This window comes from Felis catus, chromosome C2 (assembly GCF_018350175.1).
Source record: "Felis catus isolate Fca126 chromosome C2, F.catus_Fca126_mat1.0, whole genome shotgun sequence".
In the NCBI taxonomy this organism is placed as follows: domain Eukaryota; kingdom Metazoa; phylum Chordata; class Mammalia; order Carnivora; family Felidae; genus Felis; species Felis catus.
In genome coordinates, this window is record NC_058376.1 from 60,658,138 (window position 1) to 60,676,220 (window position 18,083).

Consider the following 18,083-nt stretch of genomic DNA (forward strand, 5'->3'; position numbering starts at 1 on the left):
TAACTATTTAACTAATCACCTGAAATGAATTCCCAAGTCTACATCACTAATCCCACCCCTCTGGAAAGTGGTGAGAAAAACCATTCAAAGAATAAGGCACCGAAGGCATCATGGCCAGGCAAACAAGTCAGGAACCCCATCATCTTCAGCTTTCCAATGTTGTAAGAAATATTTTACTTTAAAATATTTTAGCTCTTTAATTAGCCACTAGTTAACCCATGTCCAGAAGAAATACCTCTGATGGCTTGAAGACCCCTGGGATGGCCCCGCAAATAGAAGGTCCTGCTGTTTGTCACATAAAATCTATGTTAATTTTCTCCATAGAGACCTCTGGATTCCTCTTTGACAATTCACAAACTCTGTTAATAACACTTGCGTGTCCCAGGAGACATGGAGCTATCAGGTACAGTTGATTCTTGTTTTCAAAATAAGAGACCTTTGCGATCAGGTGACAGATATGTATCTCAATACACACGTATCATATATGGATATATACATATGTATACATACGTATACAGACGGTAATAATTTTTCTGGTTTTAATGAATGACTGGTGATGAGAACTCCTTTCTCTAAGTCACTCGACTCTGGAATCTTTCTGAGCAGAAAGTCTGCCACAGGTCCTGGCAGAAAGGTCATTTGAAACTATATAATGAGGACTCCAACACGGACACGATCTATGGTGCAGCATATTTGTGTTATAGCGGAGTTCTGTATACCTTGCTTCTTGTACTGAGTTATGTTTTCTGGACTAGTCATTACAGGTTGTGGCTAAATGGAGAAAATAGGCACCAAGAATATCAAAATGACATTACCCTGGAGAACACACTGTCACTGTCTCCAGAGTGAACATCACTCCACTTTTCTTGCTTCCATCACCTCCATTGTAACCTGGATCCTGTTAACTAAATGCTGTGTGGCATGTATTGTGCTTGGCACTTTTCATACATCGTTTAGTTTCATTTCTTATAATCACTTTGGGGGTAGAGATTATATTCTGATTTTATAGATGAGAAAACTGACATTTAGGAAAGGTGAAAAATATATACCATAGGTCATAAAGCCAGAGAGGGTAGCAAAGCTGGGTTTTAAGGCCAGGTTTTAATCACAGTGCTCTGAATCTTAATCTACACCTAGCTTGTGATCTCCTGCCTGCATCCCACTCCTGTTCATTGGGGTGCTTGCCATAGCTTTATTCTAGAGTCTGCATCATGGTTCTCTGCTGCTTTCTTGAACCTGTTTTTAACCTTCGCCCAAACCTTCCACATTTGATTTATATTTTCCCTCTATTTCGATCGATACTTTAGTACAAAACTCATTACCATTTTCCCCCATGGATTTTTACCACCACCTTCTCCAGTGACTTTATACCCCTCATCTTTATTCCAATGTACTCTTTAAGGCTTCACATTTGACATCAAATGCTCCAACCGCAGCTTGAGAACCCCCTTCCTTAATGCCTAAGAAATCAACTCTTTTCACCTGGCCATTAGTAGGCCCCGGCTGACTTCACTGGATGTCTATGTCCAGCCTGGCCTTACTCTATGATCAACCATTTCAACATTATTCTCAATAACCTTTCAGATTTCCTTGATCCCCAACCCTCTGTATACAGGGTCTTTTCTTGTGTTCTTCAACCATGAATCCATCACCACGTATCATTCTCTCCCACCCTCAGTACAAAACCTGACACATGCATGTCATCTGGACCCTCACTCCTGCTCAGCGTTGCTTCTAAATACAAATCTCCAGTAGTTTTTCTTTTAAAAATTTTTTTTAATATTTATTTATTTTTGAGACAGAGCATGAATGGGGGAGGGTCAGAGAGAGAGGGAGACACAGAATCTGAAGCAGGCTCCAGGCTCTGAGCTGTCAGCACAGAGCCCGACGTGGGGCTCGAACTCACGGACCGTGAGATCATGACCTGAGCCAAAGTCGGATGCTTAACCGACTGAGCCACCCAGGCGCCCCTCCAGTAGTTTTTCTTAATACGTCCTACTTCACCGAGTTCATGCTCCATTCTCTTCTTCAGTTGATGACCTTGCCTCCTACATTGGTAAGATGATCTAGACCATTCAGTGTGGTAAGCTCATTGGCTCTTATCTTCTTCTCTGATATCTTTGGATTTTCATCATTTTGCTCTTCAAGATATACCTATGCCTCTTCCCACACTCTCTCCATATGCTGGAGGTCATCCTCTTTTCTTCTGATCTTTCTCCTTCCCTTTGGTCCCATCAATGATTTCTTCTCTGTAGTCGATGACATATCCATTCGTAATAGTGCCAGATTAATCATCACAAGACAGTGTTTTGCCCTGCCTCCAACTCCTGCCCTTCAAAATGTTTCCAGGTGGTATATCTCAAAATGAGTTTTATGGAACACTAGAACTCAAAAATGCACCCCAAAGAAAATTCTTTGGTTACAGAAATATAGGAAACACTGTAGGTAATATGTTTCTCTTGCAAACTTATAACGCATAGGATAGTAAAGGTGCTGAAGACACCCCCTGCCATTGCCCAGAGTTATTAGATTGCAAACCATTCCCCTGTCCTTTTTAGAGGGAACACTTATCAACCTCAGAATATACTTAGAGAAAAGATGGTTTAATGGATTTCTCTGGTTCCAGATTCTTTAGCCTGGACATGTAAGTTTACTGAATCTATACCAAATAGGCCCTCTCAGATTTCCTTTCTGTCAATACTCCATTTGGTCTAGCCCAGTTAACTTACGGGGTGTCAGAAAGACTGAGCACATTTGTATTTCTGAGCCCCTGAACACAGTATTTTGGCTGTTTAGTGCCTTTATCACTTTCTCTCATCTAAGCCTTTCCCCTTCTTCAAGGCCCATGCAAAATGATGTATCCCTTATGAAACTTTTCCTTGTGAAACTGTCTTGACCCATATTGAGTTCTGCCACTCCCTGAGCACTAAAATAAATGCATATAGTCTAATGCCTGTTTTCTGTATCATTGGGGAGAGTGTCTATTCTCTAGGGCATGGATCCTGTTTTGTACATTACAGAAACTCTAGCACACAGTGCAGCCCTTTGTGCATAGTATGGGATTATAATCATATTAAAAGTTGCCATAGATACATATGGATAACATTGGGACATGGTAGATCCGAATTTGATTTCTGTAGCGATTGGGAGAGTTTAGTATGCTACAGACCCAGGTGGAATGTACCACCACCTTGTTGGGAAGAAATACCACCCACCATTACCATCATCACCTCTTCAAATGGTAACACACATGCTTTGAGGAGACAAAGACTAGACCTGGGTGAGCAAAGGCAGCTGTGTTCTTGGGTGAAAACAGGAATTTGCATTAGTTGACAACAAATGGGGAGAAGGGTAAAATACTCCAGGAACATCCAAGGACCTATAAAAGGTACCACTAGAACAGATGCCTCTCTACCAACGATGAGATTAACATTCATGATCATCAAATCATGGTAACCTGATAAAAAAGAAAAGGCTGTTTTCCTCTACAGGGAAGTCAGGGGCAGTCGTGTGTGAACATTCACTGCTTACAACTCGCCTGATACCCAGAGTATGTAGCGACCACCTGCAGAATGTCAAAGGACTGACAGTACTCTTCCTTTCACTCATATTCCAACTCTCTTTCTCTTTGGGTCATTGTGAAGACACGTTACATTGGAGAAGTCAAGGCAGCTTTACCACCATAGCACAAGATGCAACCCCCAAACAATGAATTCCATCTTTCTCATAAAGTTCTTTTACTGACACATCGTTTAAGAGCAACAGCAATTGTAAGTCTCAGGCAATCGCCAGGTATTAAAAGGCTTTGCGTTTTCCAGATTAGCTGTTATCTGAAGTTGGGACTTAATGCGTTCTCTAATACTGAGTTTGTAGTGAGGCTAGGACTAGAAATTTGGTGTCTTGATGTCTAGTCAGGGAGTAGTATTATGAGGGAAAAGAGTATAGTTTTTTTCCTTAAAACTAACTAAAGCAAAAACAAATGATATTCATCTTTTAGCAGAAGAGGACATGCGTTTTATTTAAAGTACAGTCCGTGAAGTATTTTGCTACCTTCCTGGATGCAAAGTGTTATACAAACAAAGACTTAGTTAAAAACTATTTATAAATGAAAGTGTTTACTTAGGTTTACTTTAAAATAGGTATAGATTGTATTAGGTAATGTGTGAAAATAGTAGGATAATGGTAAAAATTCTATGGTCCTTAGTTAAAAGTCAGGAGAAAGAATTACAGTATTTATTATTGGTAGTAATTAATAAATAAGTGCTTTTAAAACTGGGATTTTCATTGTGGGAGATTACTGGGTTGGTAAAGCGAAACGGCTTAGATATTTTTCTGCCATGCTCCTTTAGCGTTGTCTTTCTGGACAATTTACACATTTGAGAGTGAAAATGAACGGTGGCCTGACTTTTGGATGTGTGATAGGCCAGTGGGTCAAGGATGCTGTTTTCTGAGAGCCATGGGCTGTCTTTACAGTAAAATACCTTAGTTCCTTCTTTTTGTAGTAAAATAGGTAGTTTACTTTTATGTTCTGGGTGAAGTCTGAGATCTCTGCATCCCACTCCTGGATGTCACCTGTGGCAAGAGACAGGGGACCTATTGGCAATGCATTACATGGATCTAGACACATTAAAGGTTGTGTGGTACTTTCATGGACACTCTCTAAAAATGAGTTCTCCCCATCATGAGTTACCTAGATGAGAAGACTGAGGTGGAGAAGAGAGGTTTAAGTTTCCTAGATAATGAGCAGTAAAGCTTAGTCTTAAAACCAAGGTTTTCAGAAGAACCCTCCCTCATTTTTTCCCCTAAAAATACCATGGCTGCCAACAAGCTTTGTAGTGAATCTGAGAATCAGAGAACTAGGTGGAGAATCAGAAGATCTGGTGCATCTTCTGGATCTGTAAGAATTAGCCATGTGACCATAGCCAAGTCACTAACTTTTCTGAACATTATAAACTCAAGTGCAAGGAATCAATGAATGGCATAATTACCTTCCAGCTATAAAGCCTCTCACCTGTAAAAGAGTATTGATTACAAAATGTGTGTTTTTCCTATCTTATAAAGTTGTGGGCTGAGGTAAGCTGAGTATGCGAAAGTAGTTTGCATTGTGAAGCACTGAATCATTGTAGTCTCAAAGAATGAGCACTAGAAGAATTAGGAATGGGTCCCCTGTGTGTGTGGGAGCTGACAGCCCAGTCCATTTCCATTCAGGTTTTGGGAGAAGCTGTAATAAATCAGTCAAATCCCACACTATCCCCTCCTCTCCCAGTCTGTCACAGAGCATCACTTGAGCCAAGTTCCTTGAGTGGGTGAGCCAAACCTCCAAGTTCCAACCTCTCTGAGTAGAAGCGACAGAGGATTCTGAGCCACAGTGCAGGTGACAATCCCTGTTCTTGCAGGTGTTTCTGAAACACTGGGGAGACCCTGGGGACAGTACGTCCAGGGAGCTGGGGAGGAAGGTCAGACGGCACTGCTCCCGAGGCCCAGTTTTCTCTTGCACGACTCTGCAGCCTGCATGATTTTACCTGACAGCCCCAGGAGACAGAAAAGACCCAGAATGAGCAGGGGCCTCCTATCCTGATAACCTAAGTGCTGCTCTGATTGAAAGGCAGAGGGTATCAGCAGAATGGCTGTACTGAGTCGGCATTGATTTCTCCAGCCTTTGTCTGCGTCTGGTTTCTGTCTCGTTTGGAGGTGGTTACTGTTACTACAAGCAGCATGAATCATGTCTCTGTTAAAAAACAGAGCTTCAATTGTCTTACATAACCCCTGGTAACTGAACGTCTAATAATAGCAAGCCATTTACAGGTAGGGAGTCTGTCTTCCTCCCAGACACACACATACACACACATACACGCACACACACACTACTCCCAGTGCCTCACAGTAAAGGGAGACAGACAGGGAGGAGCAGAGGGAGAAAGGGGACAGCACAATTGATTTTTTTTTATTTTAAAATATATTGAGTAATCGTGCATCACAGGCTTGATGACTGGTATGTTTAACTGAGTTTGTTTCATAAACTGAAGGAAACAAGCATTCTTCTTCAAAGAATTCGAAATAGCAAGAAACTCCAAACACGGCAGACAGACACCTTCTCTAACATTCTACGGCTGTGTGTAAAAGCCCAAACCCCAAAGACGGAAGGCAGGTATACGTGGTAGGAGGAGGGTTAGAAGTCTCACGGGGCTGGCTGCTCCACCACCAGCGAGCTTTGATTTTCAAAGGACTTTTCCTCCTATCCTTTCTGCTCAACCAGAGAGAGAGAGAGAGAGAGATTCCAAAGGTTCTTGGCTACCGTCATTGCATAAAATTCCAGAGAGAGAAAAGCAACTGAAAACACGGCTGCAGTGTCCCACTATGCCTGTGATACAGTGTCAGGCACTGTAATCTGAGCCACTCTCTTTGGGAGAGAGAACCCATGCATCTGAAGACTTGTATTTTTCCCATGAGCCTAATCTCTGCCTTGTAAGACACGATGAGGTCTTTTCGTACATGATCCCCACTCAGCCACCCGTTAAGGTGATTACCAAAAAGCAAATAACAGGACAGGCTGAAAAATGACTCAAAAATTATAAAGGTAAGTTGTCTTTAAACCACCCATGTGGAGGAAAACATTAGGCTCCAGATGGCAAGTTAAAAAGTGTACGAGGGAAAAACAATATAAATTTGCAACTTGCATGTCTCCATTTCCTTACTGCCTCATCATGGCCAACCTAAGAACAAACACTGCAGGCATTACTTTTTGAGAGTGCATTCCCAAGAGCCCCACAGCTCTAAATATGGTGTAAAGTGGGCTGGGGGAAGACTTTATGGAAAATTACAGATGGAGGCTACATTCTGCCACTCATTTGGGCTAGGCCTATAGAAGGAAAACTTTCTTCTCTCTTTTGGTTATTCAGTAACATGGAACAGTGGACTAGGCTAGTTCAAACCAAAGACTGTCCTTGGAAACACCCATTTGGAAGACCAGCACCTGGGCTAGTCTGCTGGTCATCAGTTGTTAGTGATAGAAAGCGGCGTATGGATATGGTTATATGTCAAAGTGGTGTGTGTTCCCTCACAATAGGATTTACTGTGCCTCTTTTCCTTTTAGAATGCTTTCCAAATCCATAAGCAAAGTAGTTTTAAGTAAAGAAGAGAAAGAATAAAAGAATAAAAAAGAAGAGAAGAGAGAGGAAGAAGGAGAATTACTAATGTTTCATTAAGCCCACTTGCAAATCTGGCTGGAGTGCATAATAAAACTCCACTGCTGTTCTCTGATGGTCTTTGCTACTGGCCATATGGATGTGGTTTCTGGAGGAAATGAGTTCTAGGTTTTTCGCACAAATACACAAACGCATAACGGTAGGGATCGTCACCACTAAATCACCCCGCCTAACAACAGGACCACAGTGGTGGGATGTGGCTGATGGGGCTAGAATCTTCTGCTTATTTCATTCACTTTGCAAAGTAGATAGATCTTAGAGTTGGTACAATGGTCGACTAAATGTTTAATATGAATAGCCACAAGACGCCACTGTTTTCTTCATCAAAGTCTTTCCCTTCTAACTATTGTGGTGATATTGCTGAATGATTCCTGCTTCTGGAAGAGTAGGCAGGTTGCCTCTCCTCCTCTCAGCCTCACAAATTAGGCTCTCCTCTGCGTTTGTGAGGGGATTACACTTACCTGAAATTTCAGGGTACTATGTTAGTCAGTTCCTTCAACAGTAGTGTGGTTGGTACCTGAGCAAGGACTTGGTGGGCCAGACACATTTCAAATGTGCAAGTGGATTATTAATATTATTTGCATTGCAATAATATGAGCATTTCTGGATGGTTGCTGACAGCTAGATCATAATAACCACATGTGGTGCAAGAAACCACATGACATTGTATCAAAAGCTTAGAGTTCCTATTTCCAAATAATCTAGAGATTTTTTTTTTTAAAGAGAAATGGCGGGTGCTGTCCATGCTGTCAGCCTGAAGCCCAGTGTGGGGCTTGATCTCACAAACCATGAGATGACCTAAGCTGAAATCAAGAGCTGGACGCTTAACCGATTGTGCCACCCAGGTGCCCCCTCCCCTTTCATTAAACATTTATTGAATGCCTCTTGTCAGTGATGTACTGTTTATTCACAGAAGGGAGCTGGGCTATGCCAGGCTCTCATCATGTTCTTTCTCCTCTAACACTGAACAAAATATCAGTATCAAGTCCAGCCTTTTTTGAACCCGATAGGCAATCAGTATGTAGTGACTGGCCATGCTGATGATGGTAGGAGCTGGTGATACTGATGGCAGTGGAATGACTTCCTTATAAAGGCACAGCAGTTTGAGAACATCTCAGGGACAGCTCTGAGGGGGTAAATGAGCAGATCTGGTCTGATCTATTTACGCATTCCAACAAATGTCTGGAGCTCCAGAAACTTCGAAAAGTCTGATAATATGATCACGCTATTTTTACAGGAATGATATGATTCTTAGGCAAAAGAGGCATATATGTTTATCTAGTGAGCTTCTCCCTATTTGTAGAATACTCAGAATACTTCTGAGAACCCACCTTAATTTTTAGCATCATTTATAAGAATCCAGCAATTAATTATTATAAAGGAAACTTAAATCCAAAGCAATTTGAGAAGCGTGACAATTAAGAGACATTAAAACAACACTGGTGGAATAAGGCAAAGTTAGTGTTCTCTAAACTGATTTCAGAGAAACTTTAGAGATGACAGAATGGTTTGGCTGGAAGGCATCTGACTATAAATTGGAGGATCCGGGTCCCTGGCCATGTTTGTTAATAACTGCAACTGTAAGGTTAATGACCTTACAACTCATGAAGCTTCTCTTGAGCCTTACTTTCCTCATATGTACAATGGGAGTGTTGGATGAGATGGTCTTTAAGATTCTTTCCAATTTAACATTTGCTGATTTTAACGTAAGGAAAGAAGACAGAGCAATTCCCCCTTCCTCTCATTTTGGTGAGTATGTTGCTTTCTCCTGATCTGTGTCTCTGTGGTTTGCATTAGGCTTAGGTTTCTGGATTCTAGATGTCATATAGTAAATAATCATGTCATTTTTTTCCTAGTATATGTGGGAAAATAATAAGAGAATAATTCTCCCTTTCCTTCTATATCAATGTCTCTTCTCGATCAGATTTACACATTGAATAAAACCATGATCATCCAGGCCCTGAGGAAGATTCTTCCTTATCCTCATCCCAGCCCTCACTCATTCTCATGCAAGCTTATATGATTGAGTTATTTCTATATTTACGTCCTGGCTATTTTTTCTCTTTCAACTTGTTGAAATCCCTGGTAAGCATAAAGCTGCAAAAAACCAAAACAAACAAATAAAACAAAACAGCTCTGTTTGAATAATTTACTTCAGTGAAAGCAATGTAAGAAAACACTGTAACACTCAGGGAAAAAGAAAAGCTTTTTAAAATGCTCCTGTATCTTAGAAAAGACCAAATAAAATGTTACTTCGATGATAGTTTCATATGTAGTTACTGTTTTTTCCTTTTCAAAGAGAATGTTACATATTGGGTTTAGAGTCTGTGTACAGACGTGTCTATTTCTCCCAGTATTTCTCAGGCCACTTCATCCTCAACGCCAGGAAGGTCCAGAGTTTACTGAGCTAGCTTTACGTAGACAAAGGAGCCACACAGAAAACCCAATACCTGGAGCTTATATCATATCCTGACTAGGCACTCCAGTTCCTCATGACTTGCTCTTTTCCATCTCTCTCCTGTTTCTTTGCTGGTTTAATTCCCGTCACCTAGGATGCCCTCTGCTTGCCTCCCTTTACTGCCCAAGATTCTTCCTATCTTTCAAGAGCCACCGAGCTCAAGCCCCATTTCCACAAAGCAGCTGATGTTGACCCAACTTGGGACCCAGTGGTAATTTTCATGGCTAGCGAGTGAAAACTAGCCTATGTGACAACCAGGAATTACTGACAACACATATTTAGCAAGTGCTCAGAGAACACCAGAGAAAAAGACTGTTAAGAGTTGCAGGGTCCTCACAAAAGGAAGAAAGGCTTTAAGAACAAGCCCAATATAGAGGCCATGGCACATAAGAGGAAAGCTGTAGCTTTGTAAATAAGAGTTGTGGCCTTGTAAAGGAAAGTGGGAGTCTTATACAGAAGGGACTGTTTTAGAATGGCCTGACCTTTCTTTTCTTTTCTTTTTCTTAATAAAGGAAAAGTAAGAACTCTCTTAAAAGAAGAGGTTAAGACATGGGATATAGCAACATATAGTGTAATAAAGTTTGATTGTACTAATTATGAAGCTAAAATGTCAAGATTTTAATAGGGAGAATATGGGGCACAGCAAAAACAGGCAGACAGAGATTATGTGTATAGAATCTGAATTTCATCTACCCACAAACCCCCTCAGTCTGATGGCCACACAATGAATTATGATAAACTCTGACATTGCCTAGCTGGGCTTACGTGATGGGCCATGATATACTCTGATAGTAAAAGATAGAATGAAGCTCCGAAATGCTGGATGCTGTTATATATGTATATGATTTTATTTATGTGTATATTTTTATATCTATATATACAAACATATATATTTGTATGATGTTTGGCAACCTCACTCATGGTATTCCTGTGAAGTAGTCATGTGGTAAACATAATTAGCCCATTAAACAGATGGTAGGGCTCTGGCATATCTCACCATATTCTAAAATGGTGGAGCTGTGAGCAGGAACTGAAGAGAAAGTGCAGTTTGATGCACGGTTCACTGCAAATCTCTGTGAATTGCTACTTTCCTAAAGACAATCTGGGTAGGCTGCGTTTGGCTGAGAACTGGAGATGGTTTGGGAAGCTTTAAAAATATACAAGGGGACAACTTTTCACATTCATTCAGATATAGTATCTTCATTTTTACTTACTAGGGACATTTTTTGAAAAACAGCTTTTTATCTTAACTCATCTGTGTTCCAAGCAAACTCCCAAATTGCTGAGCAGATTAAAAAAAAAAAAACACACACCCACATGCCAAGTAGAAACACTGGGTAAGTGTGTGTGTGTGTGTGTGTGTGTGTGTGTGTGTGTGTGTGTTTTAATTGTCTTAACAAAGTGCACTATTGGAAAGGATGAAGTTGAAAAGAGCTCTGGTACCATAAACATAAACACATAGCTATCACTGTAGCACAGTGATCAGATACGTGCAAAAGCACGTGATCCACTTTTACTCAGCTGAAGTGTGTGGCCGCGGCACTGCCACTCCATGGTACAGCTGGCTTTCGAGAGCCTGTAATTAAATATACCAGCCCAATTCTTTGTTGACAGAAACAGGGGCTAGCAGAAGGGAAAGGGTTACTAAAAGTTAAGACTTGCATTTACAAATGTATTTGAACTGGCTTCAAGAAGACATGAAACATCAATACATCTGGAGAATAGAACTTGCACTTGACTGTTCTTTACCATCTGGTCTCAAGAACATTTTCTGCTTGGAAGTTGCACAAGCAATGAAAACACACACAAACAACTTCCTGTACCATGTTTTTGGTCACTTATAATGACGTATTACAAAGTAAACCAGCTAAACAGGCGCAGCGGTGCCTTACTCCAGATGCCACCATACGTTATATAACTAAGATCAATGACAGCGAACATCTTTATTTTAAAAGATCTGGACTTGAACAAATATTCAAGAATAAATAGCCTTCCTTCCAAGGGCTTTTCTTGAGTAGTGTTAGCTAGATTCTAGGTTTTTAATGTCACTGCAAGACTTCCTAATTTTTTTCCAAATTAAAAATAAAAGATCAAACAAAACAACAACAACAAAAACCACTCTGGGGAATGAAATGTCCCATATATATATGGTTTTTTTTTAATGACATAAACTTGTCTCCTTAAGCAATAAACTATGTATTACACTTTCTTCAATACAAAACTTTTACATATCCCTGTTTTCATAAACAGACTAAGCGGATCGTGTTTACATTTTTTCATATGATACGAGGTCACCCTTGTGAGTGCCCATTGCTCCTGTTTTTCTTGAGATGTGGACTCCTCTCTCACTGCTCAGTCTAAGGGCCATAGGCTAAGTGGCAGCCATTATCCACTGCTGTAGCTCCCTGGCATCACTGTCCCAGTTTTTCAGGGCCATCTCCTTCCAAACCTCTATGCTAGGTATATTTTCCAGTCCACTTTGGGTTCGAAAATCAGGTAAATGAGTGCTATAGACACAATATTGCTTGAAAGGAGGGTTTGGTCAGAGACGTTGGGACACTCATTTGGATGTTTGAGGGTCTTTATTCACTTCTTTGTGAAGGGTTGTAATTCAGAAGTCTGAACTGCCAGAAAATCACAACCTCAAAGTTGTGATTGTGTAACACAGAGTGTGACATTTATATTCTTTTATTGCAAGCATTCGTGTTTTCAAAGAAGTTGCTCAGTAATCCATTCTTGATTACTTTACTTGTAGGTTTCTGATCCATTCCACTTCCCTCCCTTGATTTCTGCAGGCAATGTAACTAACATGTAAGTTTGACAAGTAAAGAAATAGTACACTTTTAAGGGTAAGGTAAGTCTTGGAAATTCATCATAGGGGTGGAAGCAAAAATATATAGTCAAGTTAGAACATTTCTCTGGGCTTCCATTTTCCCCCTAGATTTTGAACAGGACTCTGGCTTTATTGGACATAATGTAAAGGCTTTAAAAATTGTGAAGGTATTTGTAATAATTTATATGTTCAGAAAAGTAACATCTGATCATCTTTTCTCCCTTTCCCCCCAAAGGGTAAATCCAGCATCATTTACAATCTGTGATAAGATAGGGATTGTGTTGAAATATACCTTTTCCCTATCTCTGAAAATGGATTTTTAAGTAACAGAGATTTTTAGTTTTCTAAGAAGAATAATTGTGTTAAGACTGTTGGGGAAGGAAAAGGGAGAACCATGTTTAACCTATAGGAGGGGAAAAACTTTTTAAATACTTTAAAATACACATATTTTATAAGCTAGTGACAATTCTTACTTTGAAGTCAGTTCTCAAGAAACTCTAGTTGTTAACAGTTTGAAATCTCAGTTCAAAGTACATAAAAATACTCCATGATGATTCATACTTTGAGCTAATGCAGATCAGTTGTCTGTTTCCTAGTTGGTCTGAACTGGTGAAGTTTTGCAAAATAAACAGCAAAGCTTCTTAGAGCTACATTTTCTACTTGTCTGATTGGTTTGTTAATTCTTGTAACCTGTTTATACGATGAAAAAATACTATGTAAGTGCTATGTCTACTTGTTACCGATTATTTTTGGATAAAGATTGTTTGCGGGAAAGTGTCGATTTTACAGCAGCCAAGGTTACTGCAGACTGAAGCAGAAATTCAGGCATAAACTGGTCTACCAGTTTTCCACAACAACATCTGAGGACATGGTTAATGAGTTCTGAAATTCATTCGCAACATTGTTAATCTTTTAGGAATCTCATAACCTTGCCTGACCTTTTCATAATCGTGAGAGAGAAGCCTTGACGAAATTAGAACCAGTTGTCTTGTCCTGCCTTCCTTTCTTCTAGTTATTCACTTTCTTTTTCTTTTTCTTTCTTTCTTTCTTTCTTTCTTTCTTTCTTTCTTTCTTTCTTTCTTTCTTTCTTCTTTCCTTTCTTGTATTGGGACAATCAAAAGATTCCACGTTTTGAAATTCCATAGAAGACTAATGATTGAATAATTCTCTCACATCTCTGTTTGCACTTTCGCAGTCTGGTTGCATTGATTTGTGTCTCATAAGTAGACATCTCCTTTGTTGGTTACAAATCAATGGTATAGAACAAACCTGCCGACACATTCCCACCTCCCCCACCCCTTGCAGTTTGAAAAAACAAAGCACAGTTTTCTTTTTAGAAAATAATTTCATTGGTTAGTAATATACTAAAAGAAGAGAAAGCCCAGAGTTAAAAAACAAAAACAAAAACAAAAAAAACAGTTCGTGGGAACAAGAGCTCCTCCCAAGCTGGTCTCTGCTCCTTTCTCACCGCCTAAAACAGAGAACTGCCTAGTTGGAGGGCAGTGCTCCTGTGCCACTGCTCATGATGTGCTCTGTTAACCCAATTAAGGTCCTCGCCTTCATACATCACAAGGCTACCCAAAGCAACACACTGTGATGTCACAGTCAGATATGATTTCATGGCAGGAAAAAAAAAAAAAAAAAACCAAAAAAGGCAGAAAAGGTTGAATGTGTTCTGCTTTTATTCAAATCTTATAAGAGAGGGCAAAAAGGAAGATAATTTTTTGTTTTGAAGAGAAAAAGAGCACAAGCTTTCTCACGTGAATGTGAAAACTCAGTTCTGAAGATACCCTGGTGCTTTTACCCCCAAGTGGACAAGTGTGAGTAAAGACGCACAAAGAAGTACTATCACCAGTCTGAATGCTCCTGCCTACACTTAGCTACAGGTGGAAAGCAGGCAGGCACGATCTGATTTACCTAGATTAAAAGGGCAATTTTCTGTCCTCTTTTTTTCCTTTTAAAAACAGCCAATCAATTTTGGCCTCGCTATTGCTGACTGCACCAGGCCCATTGTAATACACCACTGATTAAATGGTAGGTTCATGGCTGAAGGCACTACGGCAGGAACAAGCAGGAGCCGCTAAAGGAACGGAGATGGGAAACCGAAGCCCATTGCTCCTGAAAGCTGGCAGGCTTACTACGCTCGGCACTCCGTGCAGGCCACAAATACGAGCACTTCATCGGTGGACTATGAGACAGCGCACTGTGGACTTGACCCAACTGAAATAGAAATCTGGGAGTTGGAAACCTGGAATTCGTTTAAGCTTTTTAATTGTGACCTTAAGAATTACCGGAGGAAAAAAAAAATCAAAGTCCTTTGATTTTTTAAAAATACGGATGGGGGAATATATGGTGTGTCCTAAGTTGCAATGATATCTGAAATGAAGGTGGAAATTTGCTTCTCAGGCACCAGTCTATTTAACTATATCATGAAAAAGTTAAATTTTCATAGGTTGCAGAGTTAGGGTCATCTACCCAAGGGATATAGTTAGAGACGCTGCTTGGTGAAATTGCATGAAAAAGAAATAATACAGGACTTTTTTATAGGGTGGCTATACCCAGGGATTCATTGGGCAGCCCGCAGAAAAGTGAGATCTCCACTAGTTGTGGGAAATAACCATCTGGATTATAATCAGAAAGTACAACCTTAACCAGAGTGTGTGGTGGGAAAAATATACAAGGGAGGGACTCTTTCAGGTTACTGTGAAAGAGACCTAATATCCACAGATGTTTCTTCCAAAAACGCCAGGTCTATCTGACAGGTGAGATTGTAGTTCCACAACTGATCCCAGGACACAGGAATTGGTCTGGGAATTTATGAAATCCAGGTTTACAAAGTGAACCTACCTTTTTTGTTTCTTGTGCCTACTGCTTCTCCCTCCCCTCTCCCCCCCCCCCTTTTTTTCTCTCCTATTATTGTTTACTTAATTTTCATCATGGCCTTAATGGAGACAGAACTGTATCCACAGGTACTGTTAAGAAATTTCAGGAAGAAAGATTTAATGAGGCGCTTAGGAGTTTTGGGAGGAGGAACAGAAAATTATTTAGAGAGAAATGAGGGAAAAACTAAGAAGTTACATGTCAGAATCAGCGCAATGGCTGTAGACTAGCTTGTTGGAGACACAGATGGTCTGCATTCTCCAGAACAAAAACAAACAGGAAGTAACAGGGCCAGAGCCCCCTCTCCCCTCCATTCCTCCTTCCTGGGTAAACTAGAAACACACACACACACACACACACACACACACACACACACACACACACAACCGAAATGTGTTCAGTTCAAAAAGTTTTCCTTTAAACACTGGAAAGTAACCAAAGTAAAAGAAACATGAGAGAGCTCGTTCTAGCAGGTAAAATGCTAAAGGGACATCAGATTTTGGGGATTAAACCCGCACACTTTGGAGAAAAAGCAGGCTCTGTGGCTAACTAATATAGCACACAGGTGGCAAATTTGAATTCTGGAGGAGAGGGAGGACTTCATTTTGAGCAGTCTGTTTTCTGAAGGGGGTGTGTGTCCTGGGGCAAATGGCTACTGTTGGGGTGCAGAGGGGGACAGGTGACTCAGAGGAGGGAAGCAGAGGGAATAAATTGGGGAGCCGTCTGGGGGCACACTGAGTCAGTTAGGGTTTCAGTCTGGATGGCAACAAGCTCTCGGGACATGGAAAAAACTGTCGCTGGGATGCATGGCTATTTGCAGAGTTAAAAACGACAAGCTATTCCATTCCTGAATTTGAATGCTGAAGTACTGCCTAAAGCAGCAAGCATATACATGCAAAACAAAGCAAAAAATCCGCAAAATGGGGGTTCAGGGCCAGAGAGGAGGTTCCTGACACGCACCTCCTTGCCCACAGCCCCGAACAGCATAGAGCTCTGGCAGGGTAATTGCCAGTGAAACCGGAGATTTACAAGCCTTCCTACAGAGATAAACCACCCCAGATCCCCTATGACTCCAGGCAGCAGTGAGGACAGTTTTCATGTTCCAAAACTAATTGGACAGTAAGGAGTGTCTGTAAGAGTAAAAGGGGGTGGGAGTGGAGGATGGAAATAAAAGGGAAAAAAGTGTCCTTGTTGAAAGTTTTAAATTACAGGCTCAGTAAAAAACTGGCATTCCACCACATCCGGTCTAGTTACCAAATGGAAAAATAGGGTCATTAACATGTTTATTTGAATTACATTAGTCCTTCTCTTTCATATTTAATTTATTCTGTTAGAAAAAAACCCACCACACACTGCATGCTGGTGAAAGGCGGGTGTGTAATGGATCAGGGAGCTGAAATGCAATGATCTTTACCCATTATCTACCCTGCTAAGGCTTTCCAGAACTTACTAGGATCATTCAGGGATTCTGCTCCTTAGGAAAAAGGGAAGGGTGCAGAAAGGAATAAGGTACAGATGCCTGTGGGATATTAAAATAATATTGGAACACATTCAAATTAAGGAGTGGGAGTGGGATTTGACTACGGAAAGGAAGTTCAGGAAAAGAAGAAAACTGACCTCTTCTCTGGATTGAATGTCCAGACATAAGGTAGATGCTGGGCTTATAGGGCCTTCTCCACAGGGTATGGCTATTGAAGAACACAGAGAAATCTCTGTGTTCTTGGTATTCTGCGTATTAAAAGGTCAAATCTCCAGGATGATCTCATGAGCCTTGCCATTGTCCAAAACAGTTTAGATCAACTATAATGTGACACATTTAGGGGAAAATGGAAGAAAGTTTATTTTTGGTGTCCAGAGATGACCTGGTTATCATTGTTGTAGTGACATGAAAAGGACATAAAACTTGCCCTACGATTTACCAGCTATACTTGTACACATATTTTAATTCAATCAGTTTTCCTCATCCATAAAATGGGCACGAGAACGGAGTTGGGAAGAGAGCTGATCTATGTGAAAGTGTCCTCTAAAGCACTGTACACATGTAAGACATTCCTATTTCCTGAAGACTGTGCTACCCAGTACAGGTTGAACAGCATGTCAAATATCCTTAGAAACAGGGTTGGAAACAAAGGAGCAAAGACTCTGACAAAGCTGAGGAGGACACGGGTCTCCTATCTCAGTGCTGACTGTGTGTATGAGTTGCTCCCAGCAGGGATTTCTCACCGGGATGTTGACCTTGGGTTCACGGATTGCCTCCACCGTAAGTTGCCACCCACTCCCAATGAGTCATATAAAGTTCAAATCTTGCTTCGTGCCGGCGATGCTAATGTAGAGGTAAGTAGTTTCAGGCTTGTTAGTGGCAGGTTTCTGCTGGCATTGTGGAAATGGTAGCCCCAGCTTCTCACTGCAACCCAGGCCAACCAGTCCAACCTAGACTTGGTTCTGGGTCCCTGAGCGTGCCAAGTCCGGCTTCCAGTTCCAACAGAACAAATGGGCTGGGCAAGCACTGCCTTGTATCTCTTTTTTAGGAACTCCAAAATGAGTAAACATTTCGGTCTCTCCCTTTTCCTTAAGGCCAGTTCCTCACTTTGCTACAGACAGAGTCGCATTTTCTGTGACCATTCTTCCTTTTGGTCCTGTTGGTTGGACATTTTGCCAGCTGCTTGTAAGCTGAATCTTGGCCCAAATATAATTGCATTCACATTAA

General features: G+C 40.8%; 1 protein-coding gene and 1 long non-coding RNA gene across 51 annotated transcripts in view; one reads left to right on the forward strand and one right to left on the reverse strand.

Annotated features, from left to right (window-relative positions):
• ZBTB20 (zinc finger and BTB domain containing 20) overlaps nt 1–18,083 on the reverse strand; it is a 789,483-nt gene that overhangs the window by 81,134 nt on the left and 690,266 nt on the right. The gene's annotated exons all lie outside the window — the stretch shown is intronic.
• On the forward strand, nt 13,653–14,897 carry LOC123379751. Its single transcript, XR_006584628.1, has 2 exons — nt 13,653–14,316; nt 14,464–14,897. It is a non-coding gene; the product is annotated as an uncharacterized LOC123379751 (long non-coding RNA).